Source organism: Gossypium raimondii, chromosome 1 (assembly GCF_025698545.1).
Source record: "Gossypium raimondii isolate GPD5lz chromosome 1, ASM2569854v1, whole genome shotgun sequence".
Taxonomy (NCBI): domain Eukaryota; kingdom Viridiplantae; phylum Streptophyta; class Magnoliopsida; order Malvales; family Malvaceae; genus Gossypium; species Gossypium raimondii.
Genome location: NC_068565.1, coordinates 19,486,479 through 19,499,084, shown reverse-complemented (window position 1 = coordinate 19,499,084; position 12,606 = coordinate 19,486,479). Strand labels below are relative to the sequence as shown.

At 34.1% G+C, this 12,606-nt stretch overlaps 1 pseudogene; it reads right to left on the bottom strand.

Annotated features, from left to right (window-relative positions):
* Positions 1–9,306: 9,306 nt before the first annotated feature.
* Positions 9,307–12,606, bottom strand: part of LOC105786880 (pre-mRNA-splicing factor SLU7-A-like) — a 39,570-nt pseudogene continuing 36,270 nt past the window's right edge.

Sequence of the window (12,606 nt, the reverse complement as noted above, 5' to 3'; positions counted from 1 at the left end):
AAATGAATGCCTAGAGAGACATTGATTTTGATTCAATTACCTTTAGGAAACTTTTCTAGAAATCAAATTCCTTTACATAAAGCAGATGCATGTACGGCTTCGCCCTTATATTCCAAGAGACAATATCAATCTTTTTCTTCATCTGCATGTTTGAGGTAATCTAGCCAATAGATGCCATTGCTAGCTTCTTTTCTCGATCTTGGTCGCAATCCATCATCTATCCGTCCTCATAAGGCTCATTCTCCTCTTTAAGGGGTTGGAACGTTGAAGGCTCTTGGTCAAACGTCTTGAATCCTTAGGCCACGAAACAAGGTCACGAACCCTTTCATTGCCTTCTTGTGTTTCTTAGAATATATTCAGGCAACCGTATTGTTTTCCACTTTATCAAGGAACCCATATTCCATGACAAGCTTTCTAAGTTAGTAATCAAACTTGAATCAATATCTCCTTCCTAAGATGCAAATGTAATGTAATCACAAAACAGGACAAGAGGGGTTAGTAAAAACATAAGCAAACAAGGAAAACAAAAAGTACCTAGTCGGGTACCACTAGGGGTTTGGAGGGGCTCTACCTAGAATGGGTTCCTAAGGTCTTCTATATGCGGTTTGGTTCTAAAGACAAGGTACCCGAACCAGCAGATTTCTCGATCTTCACCCATTATAGGCTCATACAGACCAAGTTCAGTTCAGGGGAATACATTTCCCTATGGTTGCACGGAGATGAAAATCTCACGAAGACATAGGTACGGATGTATCCCGAAAGTGATTCATTATCCTGCACGGAGGTGAAAACCTCACGAAGGAGTAGCTTCTCACTCCCACTTAATAAGGACAAGACTAAACAGTCTTATGCAAAATGATGCCAAAATATACAACTTAATTTACAATAATCATGCAAACAAGTGCAAAGAAAAGATCGTAAATTTTCAAATCAATTTTCGACAATAAGACAGAAAACAATCAATTTTACGACTTGACTCTCTAAATTTCCCCAGTGGAGTCACCAAGCTGTCGAAACCACTTTTAGGTTTAAAAAAACGGGGATCGACTTTGAAAATAAAATGGGATTCGCCACCGATCTTTTATTGTGGTGTGATCGGATCACCTTGAAAATAATTTTAGGTGTACGAATTTTGAGAAAATAGGTTCAGGAGTCGGTTACGTACGAGGAAGGGTTAGCACCCTCGTAACGCCCAAAATTAGTACCGAATCGATTGTTTAATGTCTTAATGTCGAAATTTTGAAAAGATTTTAAAATACGATCCTTTGAAAAGAAAATTTGAGTGAAATGAATTGAACGATGAGGCTCACTTATTTCAAAGAAATAAATTGTCACACTCAGTAAGTTAGAGTGCGACATTTTAAATCCTCAAAATTAAGTTTATTTCTTGACTCTTAAAACTTATGCATTCTGAGAAGGATATTTGATTATTTGGGTCAAATGAGAAAATCAAAACCCAGTAACTTAGGGCTCGATTTCACAAAACTCCTAAATATCAAATATTGCCTTTATTTTCATTTATTAGAAAAATCCTCGCCTCGAGAAAACAACATGTCATATCCAATGCGTTAGGATACAACGAGTCGAATTCCCGAGAATAAGCTTTTTATTTATGTCTTAATTTAAAGAGATATTCTCGATTATTTAGATTCGACGAGGAAAATTGGAACCCAATACGTTAGGGCTCAATTTTTCGAAGATTCCAAATACCGAACTTTGCGTTATCTTGAAAGACTTTCGTATAAAATGATTTTGGTATTTAAACGATAGGCAACTTTTGAATGAAATAAAGGCGGATGAATAATGACACACAACATAAAAGAATAATTTAAAAATAAAATAAATATTAATGGATAATCGATAACCAACATTCAAAGATCAAATGAATTAGCGATCAATTTCAAAAAAATACACCAAGATGAAAACAAAAGAAGATACTTTTAAAAAAAATTGCTCATATAAAAGTTTCATAAATAATAGTATACATGAGTTTGAGACTAAATTCAAAATAAAGTCAAGAATAATGCTATAAAATATTATTTGAATGAACCTTGAAATAAATATTATAAAAATATATAAATATTGATTTAAAATAAATAATTCCTAGGAAATAAAACATATTGTAAACAATAATATACAATAATATATTAAAATAAATGCAGTATATTGCAATATTTTGAAGAAATAAAACCTCTAAATATAAAAATAGGTATAAACGTATATAGCTTGAAATTATTGGAAGATTATATAATAAGAATGCATAATGGCATATCATAATAAAACAACACTTTAGTAATAATTTATAACAAATCTAAAATAGATGTTTGACATTAAATTAAAATAAAATATTTGAAGAGCTAAATTTGCAATTGATTCAAGACCAAGGGACTAAAACAGCAAATAAACGCAAAGCTAGGAATTCATGAAAATGACATCGCATAACTGTGGATCGAATTGAAATCAGAATCAAATATAAGGTAACAATTAAAAAGAAAATCGAGGAAAAACTAAATTGAAACAAAAACGAAATGCGGAGGGGTTCAATGCGAAAATAGCCCAACAGACCCAAAGCGCGCGGATCCTTCCCTCGGGTCGGGTCACCGCGCGGGTCGAGGGCTATCATACGGCGCCGTTTAACAATGAACCAAATTGAGACCAGAGTAAACTATACAGTATGAATCGAAAAACTGCAGAAAATCAAATTGGAACAATACAAAACAAAGGAGGATTGATTGCGCAAATAGACCATCGAGTAAAAACGCGCGGATCCTTCCCTCGGGTCGGTCACTGCAGGAATACCAGCCCCTCACGACGTCGTTTTGAGACCATCAAAATCGGTCTCAAACGACGCCGTTTTTCACCATATAAAAACTAAAATAAACCCTAGCCAAAGCAGACTCCTCCCTTTTTTAAAAAAAGAAAAGAAAAAAACTAACAGAGATGCCCCCTCGCCGAATCTGCGGGTCGACTACTCAGGGGACCCTCAGCCTCGCCCGACCCCGATTATGACAGAGCGAACGAAGACCAGGTAAGCCTCTCACTTCCTTCCTTTCTCTTCTTTTAAAATTTTTTAAAGTAAAAAACAATTCGAAGCAAAACCCAAAAATGAAAAAAAAGAAGAATAACAAAAAAGATATAAAAATCAGAGAATCACCTATGCTCCTCTTTCTTTTTGAAAACTTTTTGTGCATTTTTGTATTGATTTTTTGTGGGTTTCATACAATATCTGTCCGTGCTCCTCAAATACAAAAATGGGGTTTTTATAGCCCCGAAAATACATACATTTCCCTTCGATTTTTTTCTATCTATTATTTTTTCTATTGCTATTTTGCTATTTTTTCTTTTTCTCTTTCTATTTGATCTTTGGTTTGTTGTGCAGTCTTGGTACGGAGGTGTCTTGCGTGCATGTCAGAGGCTCGCGTGAGTGGCGGTGGTGATTATGGCTTGGTGGCTTCTTTGGAGCGGCGGCGAGGCGTATGAGGCTACAGCTGACAAGGCGTCTTGCTAGGGTTCCAAGGCTCCTCTCTTTTTTTGCTTAAATTGTTTAGGCTGCGGGCCAATTAATTGGGCTTTAGGGTCTATTTTTGTTTTGGGCCTTGGGGCTATATTGGGCCAGCTGAAATTTGTAGATGGACTGCTATTGGATTCTTTTTTTTTAATTTGGTTTATTTTATTGGTTTATGGGCTGGGCAAAAATGGGCTCTTACATTGTTTATTTGAAGCTCTTATTATTTATTGTTCTTATAAATTACTTATTTTAAATTGTTATTTACTTCGAATTATTTCATATATTATCTCTTTTATTTCCCTTTGATTATTCATGTTGGTCTTTAAATAATGTATGTTGTGTGCTTATTGCCATATGTGTGCTATGAATTGTTTATTCGTATTTTAATATTATTGTCATTCATCAACGTAACCATTTATTCATACATCAAATTTAACATTACATCAATTTTTACCCAAATTCGTAAAAAAGGAAAATTTTGGAAATAAAGGCAATACTCGATACTTGGGTTCTTCGAGAGGATTGAGCCCTAACGTGTTGGGTTCCAATTTTCTTCGTTGAATCTAAATAATTGAGAATGCTCTTTAATAAAAAAACATAAATAAAAAGCTCATTATCGATAATTCAATACGTTGTATCCTAACGTATTGGATATGACACGTTGTTTTCTCGAGACGAGGATTTTTTCAAAAAATAAAAGGCAAGCCTACTCTCAAAAATACGAGTTGTCGAGTCCTAACTTACTGGATGTGACATCTTGTTACTTCGAGATAAGGAGACATTTTCCATTTTGATTTATTCAAGTAATTTTAAAATAATACAACATAAAGAGGGATCTTATTTTTTTAATCTTTGTGAGTTTTTTAATTTTTGACATCGAGAAATTAATCAACTAGGTACCAATTTTAGGCGCATCGAGGGTGCTAATCCTTCCTCGTGCGTAACCGACTCCCAAACTCATTTTTTTTGAATTTTTGTAGACCGAAAAATAATGTTTTAATAAATCAAACTATTTATTAAAACGATCAAATTGAGAGGTGAACCGATCACAACTCATTAAAAAAGATTGGTGGCGACTCCCATATTCGTTTTCATTTTTAAATCCAAGTCGACCCGTTTTTACAAAAAAAATGGCATCAACATTAACTATCTTCAAAACAAAAAATTAAATAAAGAAAATATTTAAGAATACATTAGATTTTCAAAGCAACATAAGACATTACAACTTAAAACTTTACTAAAGACTAACTCTTCATAGTGTAGTATACTAAGTTTCATAGTCCTATAGTGCTCTCTGTATACATAATATTGCAACTCGAACTGCCACTCTGGCGCAATCCTAGCTTGGTCCCTCATGGCGTACTCACTATTAAAGCGAACCTGCAACATAAACGAACATTTGTAAGTTGACACAAACTTAGTGAGTTTTAACCCAAATTACCTTAATCATTTCATGTTGAATTCTTCATCTTAAAGACTTTGGATTTCCTCTATTTCTTTAGTGGATACTTTATTAATATTAAGCGTATACATATACTCCAACTTCCATACTTAACCATCCTACACACAATTCACTCAGTAAGTAGGTTCCAGACTTCACCACCCAATACAGATCTTATTCTTTTTTGGAAAACAAATGCACCTCTCAAAAGGATATCCATACAAAACCTACCTTCAACGGTTTCTTACTCAATCGAATGTTGAATACCCTCCCCAAGATGGGGTACTCATAGATACTATTCTTGGTGGATACTTATATTAACTAATCTTTTAAGATGAAATTCATACAAATCCTACATTTGACAGATTCTCATACTGAATTGACAACTATCAAATTACCAATCAGATCAGATCACAACTTATTCTAATGGATGAAATCTTCTAAGTCATCCCGTGAAATCCTAGACAACCATGTTACGTATATGAGAACACTCTGATTTGACGAACAAATTTTATTTTAGATAACATTTTTATATACATCATGAAACACTCAGATTTGGCGGATATCATATAATTTAGATTACTTCCTTACATAGCGTAAACAAATTCAGATTTGACAAACTCTTAGACTACTCATATTTATAAATATGCCAAATTACTTGTACTGACAAACTACTATGGTGGATTCACCCTTTAGAAACACTGTTGAAAACTCTTTCAGGAAACGCCTTTAAGTCATATTCAATTTCATCACAAGGCTATCCAAATAGATATGTTTTCAAACTTACTCAGATCTTTACAACAAAGTTATCAAGTGAAGAAGTCTCTAAACTTACCCTAATTTTACCACAAAGGCGGTTATCCAAATCTTGCCTCAAGGGCATCACAGAATACGCCACACAAGCATCACAGAATACGCTAGAAAGGCTTTATAGAATATGCCACAAAGTCTTTATAGAATACGCCACAAAGGCTTTACAGAATATTATGTGTTTACTATCTCGGTGGATTATCTCAGAGGGTGTCATGGGTTTCTCCCTCATGGTCTTGTAGTCTTGTACATATTTTCATATCGTGCTCTACTTGTCCAATTTACTTATTACCGGAGGTAACACAATAAGTATTCTTATTTTCATATGATGCCATGGGTCTCTACCACATGGTCTTAAACATATTTCCATATCATGATCTACCAGTCCGGTTAGCAATGTACCTGCCCTACTGGATTTATCACAAATGGTCGTGTTACTCACTTAACACGAAATACACTTACACAGATTCGTTCACACTTCTGACGAACTCATATTCTTTCATATCTGATTTCACAAGCATATATACTATACATCATCTTAATCATGCAACAAATTACATATCTCGTTTGTAATTATGCAGAACCTTTGCGATAATTCACACACATACATTCACCAGCTATCTGAGAAGACATCAACATTTGATCTACCATTATAAACTAACATGCAAGAGTTAGGACAAAGGCTCACATGATACTCACCTTTACTGTAGCTCGGAGTTCCAAATCCAATCATCCTTCCTGAACCAACAACAGTAATAGGAGGTTGAAACATCCATCAATTAACCCAAAAACCTTAACTTCCCGGTTAACGAAAAGGAAAAAAATGTTTTGATCTAAGAAAAAGAACTAGAGGGTGGAATAGAAAGAAGAAAAACCATCTTTATGTTCTCTTTTTACCATATATATATATATATATATATATATATATATACTCAGCTTATTTTAATGGATCTTGACAAGTGGTCATATTTACTAAAATTATACTTTGTTTTCCCCACTAAAAATTTGGGGCAAGTAGAGGAAAATCTGATGAAGTTGACGTTTAAAGATAGACCAATCAAAAAGAGAGTCAAAACAGTCCAATCAACCATCAACTAATCCCATTATGAGAACCAACTGTAACAGTGTTCATGCAAACCAGGCGTATTACACCTTAGCGATGACTTGTGTATAGCGTGGTCTTAAAGACACTTTGCCCCTTACAACTTTCTCATATCCTTAGTAGCACTTTATGTTCTGCCAAAACTTTGAGGTGTATCTTTCATTTGTTGTACTCTTTCTTCAATTGAAGAATACCCCTAGATGAAATCCTTAAATACTTCTACGGGCGAATACTTTATGTGTCAACTTTAGTTTGCCAAAAGCTTGTAAAATAGCGGACTATGCCACCATAGTGTGCCAAAATAGGTAACTTTCATGTGTTTGCACCTTTTTCTCAGATCCATCAAATTTGGGGTGTGACAGTTCAATTGTTAACCAATACATAAGCACTTTGGGTTCAAAACCTTCAAAGCAAATATCACATTATAAAACATCGGCTTGACAACATTGCGCAAGCTAATAGCTCCTTTGTATGGTGTTCCTTTGTATTTGCAAAAATACTATTTGGCAGGTGGGCGATGGTCAAACAGTCAAATTTTGGTTAGATTTTTGGATTTCGGATGTTGGTGCTCTTTGGAATCATAAGTAATCTTCCACAGGAATTAATCAAAATGCTTTGGTTAATGAGATGACAACTTGAGATGGGAAATGAGATTTGGGGAAGCTCTATTTATGGCTTGGCCATATTATGTTGCTTCGCATATGTACCACCGTCCTTCCGAGATTAGATGGGGACAAAGACATGATAACTTGGAAAAGGACGGTTGATGGTTGGTTTTCAGTTTCTGATGTTTATGTGGCCATAGCAAGTTAGAATCGGATGCCAATAATATTTGTTGGAATGTTCTTTGGAAGCTTCAATGTCTATAAAGAGTTAAGAGTTTCCTTTGGCTTCTTGTGAAGGACTGACTCTTTACTAATACGAAGAGATGTAACAGGGGAATCGCCATCGATGCCTCTTCTAACCTATGTGGGGCAGTTCAAGAGAGTTCTATTCATGCAATGAGGGGTGGCTCAGGCCGATACACATGTGGAAAACCTTGGTGCCACCTATCTTTAAGTTAATTTCTTTGCCTCAAATTTGGTGGATTGGGGGATGGCTAATTTCGAATATGTCGACTACTTATGTTTCTAGTAATGCCCATTAGAACACTCTCTTTGGAAATGTATGTTGGATGTTTTGGAAGAAGCATAATTACATGGTGTTTAACAATTATGGTATTGACTCTAGCAGTATACTTAGTACTTGCATTAGTTGGACTCAAGACTATAAAGACAATCGACTAAGCGGTGGTTTGAGAATCTTGAATGTTTGAAAACAGTATGGTTGGAAACCACAACCAATTGCATTAGTACTTTCAATCCTTGTCATCACTTGGTGTTTATTGTTTTGTATTTGTACTTGAACTGCCACAAACCTTGGGTAGTAGGAAATATTGAGGATAGCAAGGTAGGTGATGCTATTGCTTGATTTGTGGTGGTATGAGCTAAAATATGTTTGTGTTGTGCAACAACTTTTTCTAAGGATTATTGCAATCATTTTTTGAATTAGAAATAAGGCTTAATTGAATAGGAGGCCTTTAAATTATATTTTTTGATTGAGTTAGTACCTAAAGTAGTTTTTGTTCAAATCAGGTATCTAAATTTTGAATCACGAACCATTTTGAATCGTTATGAAATTGTCAACTATGAATTGGATAAATCGGTAAATGAACTGGTTCTTACAATTTTTGAGTCATTTTCTTCTAGCCCAAACTAGAAAAAAACAAAACAAAACAACCAAATCCAATCAGCCGCAAAAAATAATACCCAGCCTTTACCCAGATTAAAACCAATATAAAAAAGAACCTAAAATAACCCTAATCTAAGCAGTGTGAAATAAATAAAAAAAACTGAGCAATCAAAAGCTTTCTCCATATTTTTTAAAGTGATTTAGAAGAAATAAGAAGAATAAAAAGAAGATGAACGGAGAAACAATAACAATCTTTATATTTTTATATTTTAACAGAATTGAAAAAATATGTACATAATGAAACTTTTGGATTCATCATAGATAAATAAAATGGGTGAAAAAAAAGATGAATGGATACAAAAGAAAGAATAAGAATAGATTAAGAAAAAAACCAATTTGAAGAAGAGTTGAAAGTTGAACTTCAACCTTTAAAGACTTGAAAGAATAAAGAATTAAAGATAGAGATAATTTTAAGTATTAAAATTGATGGTCTTTAATTGAGTTAAAAATTGAAAATTTGAAGTAAATTGATTGATTTGAAAATTAAATTGCATGAGAATTGAAAAGGCTTACACCGGAAACAAGGAATGAAAAGCATTAAGATAGAAAAGAATGGGATTTTAAATTTATTTAAAAAAATATTATATTAGAGCTTTCTTTTTAATTTTTTAACTGATCAAACTAAAAATCAATGGTTTGATCACAATTCTGATTCTAAAAACATTGTTGAACTATTAACCAATACAAAAGCACTCTGGGTTCAAGTCCTTCGAAGCAAATATCACATTATGGAACGTCGGCCGGACAACATTGCGCAGGCTAACAGCTCTGGCGTTCCCTTGCAAGAGTTTGGGTAGATATTTGCAGAAATACTATCTGGCAGGTGGGCGATAGTCAAACAGTCGAATTTTGGTTAGATATTTCTAATGCTTACGTGGCAATTCCCTCAATAATCCTGCCAGCACGATCATATTCCACTTGCCTCTCACTTTGCCCCAAGAGAAGCTCTGCATTGCCATACTTTTCCATAATGGTATCCTTAGTCTTTCATTTCACCTTCTCTTTTATGACCTTATAATTCCTGAAGAGGAGTTCAGCTTGGGATGGAGCAGCCTGCATATGATATCTTGACCTTTATCAAATGCTTCCCATGCATGAATATTGAGCTGCTTGAACTCCAATGCTTGCCCACTCATTCTATATTGATTATCACCCTGCAAGATAACAAATAAACAAGTCAGAATTCATTATTTAACCAACTTTATGGCATATAGATATGAAAGCAATTAAAGGAATAAATTCTGCACGATACTCACTCCATACAACTCATTAGGATCAGCATCAGGAAGAGGATCGTCACACAATATCGATCGAGTTTTGGGATCATAATAAGCAGAATTGACATCAAGATTCAAAAGATATTTCACTGTGTCTTCCCAAGTACACAAATTCCTAAAAGAAAAAGGCAAATATGAAATAAGAATACTTGTTTTATATTGCAGGGAAGAAATGTTCTTTAGAAACCAAAATAAGTAAAAATAATAAATAAAAAATAAGACACAATTGAGGAAAGGTATAATAAATGTACCTGACAGTTCCCATGCTCCCTCCGCCAGTGGTACGAACATGTTTCGCAAGCTTAGCAAAGTCCATTTGTTTGCTCTCATCGATCTTAGCTTCATCAACCTTTCAGAGCATCATCTTCGTCACTAACCTCTCCTCCCTATCCCTCATTTTTACTATTTTTCTCCTCCCAACTTTTTCAGCTGCTGTTCTTTCAGATACTTCCTTCTAGCCTCAACCCTTGCCTCATACCTTTCAATGACGCGAGCATATGTAGATGCATCATAACCATTCCCTCTATCACGCTTGCCATCATAATCCTGTTCGAAAGTCTCTATCTTCTCATCGGTTGCAATGTGCATGTTCGTCCATTTTGCACGCTTTTTACGAGGCCTCTCTATGCATGATTTTGCATCATGTGTCATGGCTCCACAGCTACAACAAACAATAAAAATGGAATAAAAATTATGAATTGTAGCATGATAAGAGTTTAAAGCACAAAGGACACAAACTAGTATCACCATCTAAACTAAAACTATTAAATCCCATATAACAAGTATAGAGTGCATAAGCTACATAACATTCAACTCGATCAATTAATAAGTATCTTCCATGATTCATGCCTTTGTGTTTGAAAGAAAACATGAATTTCATTAGCTAACATAACCCAGCTATTGTCTGATGTGGCAGCAAAAAGTTCTATCATTGGAATCTATCCCTATATGGTTAGCTACAAAAATGCCTATATGACTTTTATCTCAATATGTCAACAAATAGGCTCATCACTCATTAGAGAGAAATGCCATTACTAGTACAACCAAACATCTATTGCATCACTTCCAAATGAATAGTTAGATACGGAACATATAAAAAAAAGAATTACAACCTTATCCTTGTTTGCCAAACAGAAAAATTCAAAGAAACAGCAAGAGGAAGTACATTAGCATTAAGTCATATTGCACGACATTTTAACCTACAATTTTAGCTTCACATTAACCAAGAATCCATCTTATTAACCAGAATTCTAATTCCCTTTTCTACCCCCCAAATGATTAAATCAACCAAAAGTGCGATCTAAAATCTAAAAAACCCATTAAAACACGAAACAAGGCATTCATAGACACGCCAACAAGTAGGGTGCACAATAATAGAAAAAAGAAAAAGAGGTTCGCTTACTTCTCGCAGGCTCCCTTTCGATATTTTTCAGCTTGAAATATCTTCGCGCCTCTATCGTACCAAGATTTGGTATAATTGGGATCGGATCTCCACTTCCGTTGATGCTTCAAACTAGGTCTTTCAGCGTTAAGATACCATGGTGCTGATGATATATACTGACGAATATAAGGGTTAATTTCTTTTCCATCCTCGTCAAACTCAGCCGGCGCAAGCCCCGCCTTTCGAGCTTCCTATAATTCCAGCTATTTCCGGTGATCCTCCCTTGATTTAAACGCCACTGAAATTCCAAAACAATTATCAGATAAAATCTAAAAATCTCTCTCCCTTGACTTTTCATGATCGCCTAATTCGAAAACAATCAGTATCCTCAACCATAGTTGTAGCCTGAGCTGTGACACCTTATAACCGGCCCAGTTGTTGAATCTGAATATAAAATGTCACATTTTGTTGTCGAAGCAACTCACATTTCCATTTTTTTTTTGAAAAGAAAACATAGTGGTAAAATTAATTTATAAAAATTTCGGCGGTATTTCTGCCTATTTTACATAAAACCCCCTACAAAAAAAATTTAGATTTCACAATGTCATCACATTCAATTCATCTCCCAAATCAATTGCCCATACTTCTATTTCTCACAACATGCCAATAAACTAGATTTCTACACTTTACTATTTCATCCAAAACATTAGTTATACAGTATTAGCAAAGAAAACATAATGAAAATATTTAAATTCAGTTTACAACATAATATTATATATACATATATATATATACACAAGCCTAGGTACATGTCATTTACATCAACTATAAAGCAAACTCTTCACCAACATTGTTTGAGTTGAACTTCGGTTCTTCGGATGCCGCTGGAACGATCTAGCGAATCTAACTACCTAGGCACAGAAAAATAGACAAATCGTACGCTGAGCAATTTTTATGCTTAGTGGTGCTAATATCATATAAATCATTACATAAATATTGAACACATATTAATTGATAGAAATAAACTAAAACATGATTATAAATATCATTGATAACATCACAATAAAAGAAAATTCTAATATTAATAAACTTTAATATTTTGATATTGACAAATTGAATAAAAAATAAGCTTTTTAACTAAATTCAAAATAGGGTAATTAATTTAATTTTCACAATATGGAAATTCAAATAAATTTAAGTTTTGTTTTTTGCTTTTCTTTTAATTTAGATCCCGTACTAAAGTTTAGACTCATAACCAGATACATGAATCCACCACCCCGAGTTGTTTGGCAATGC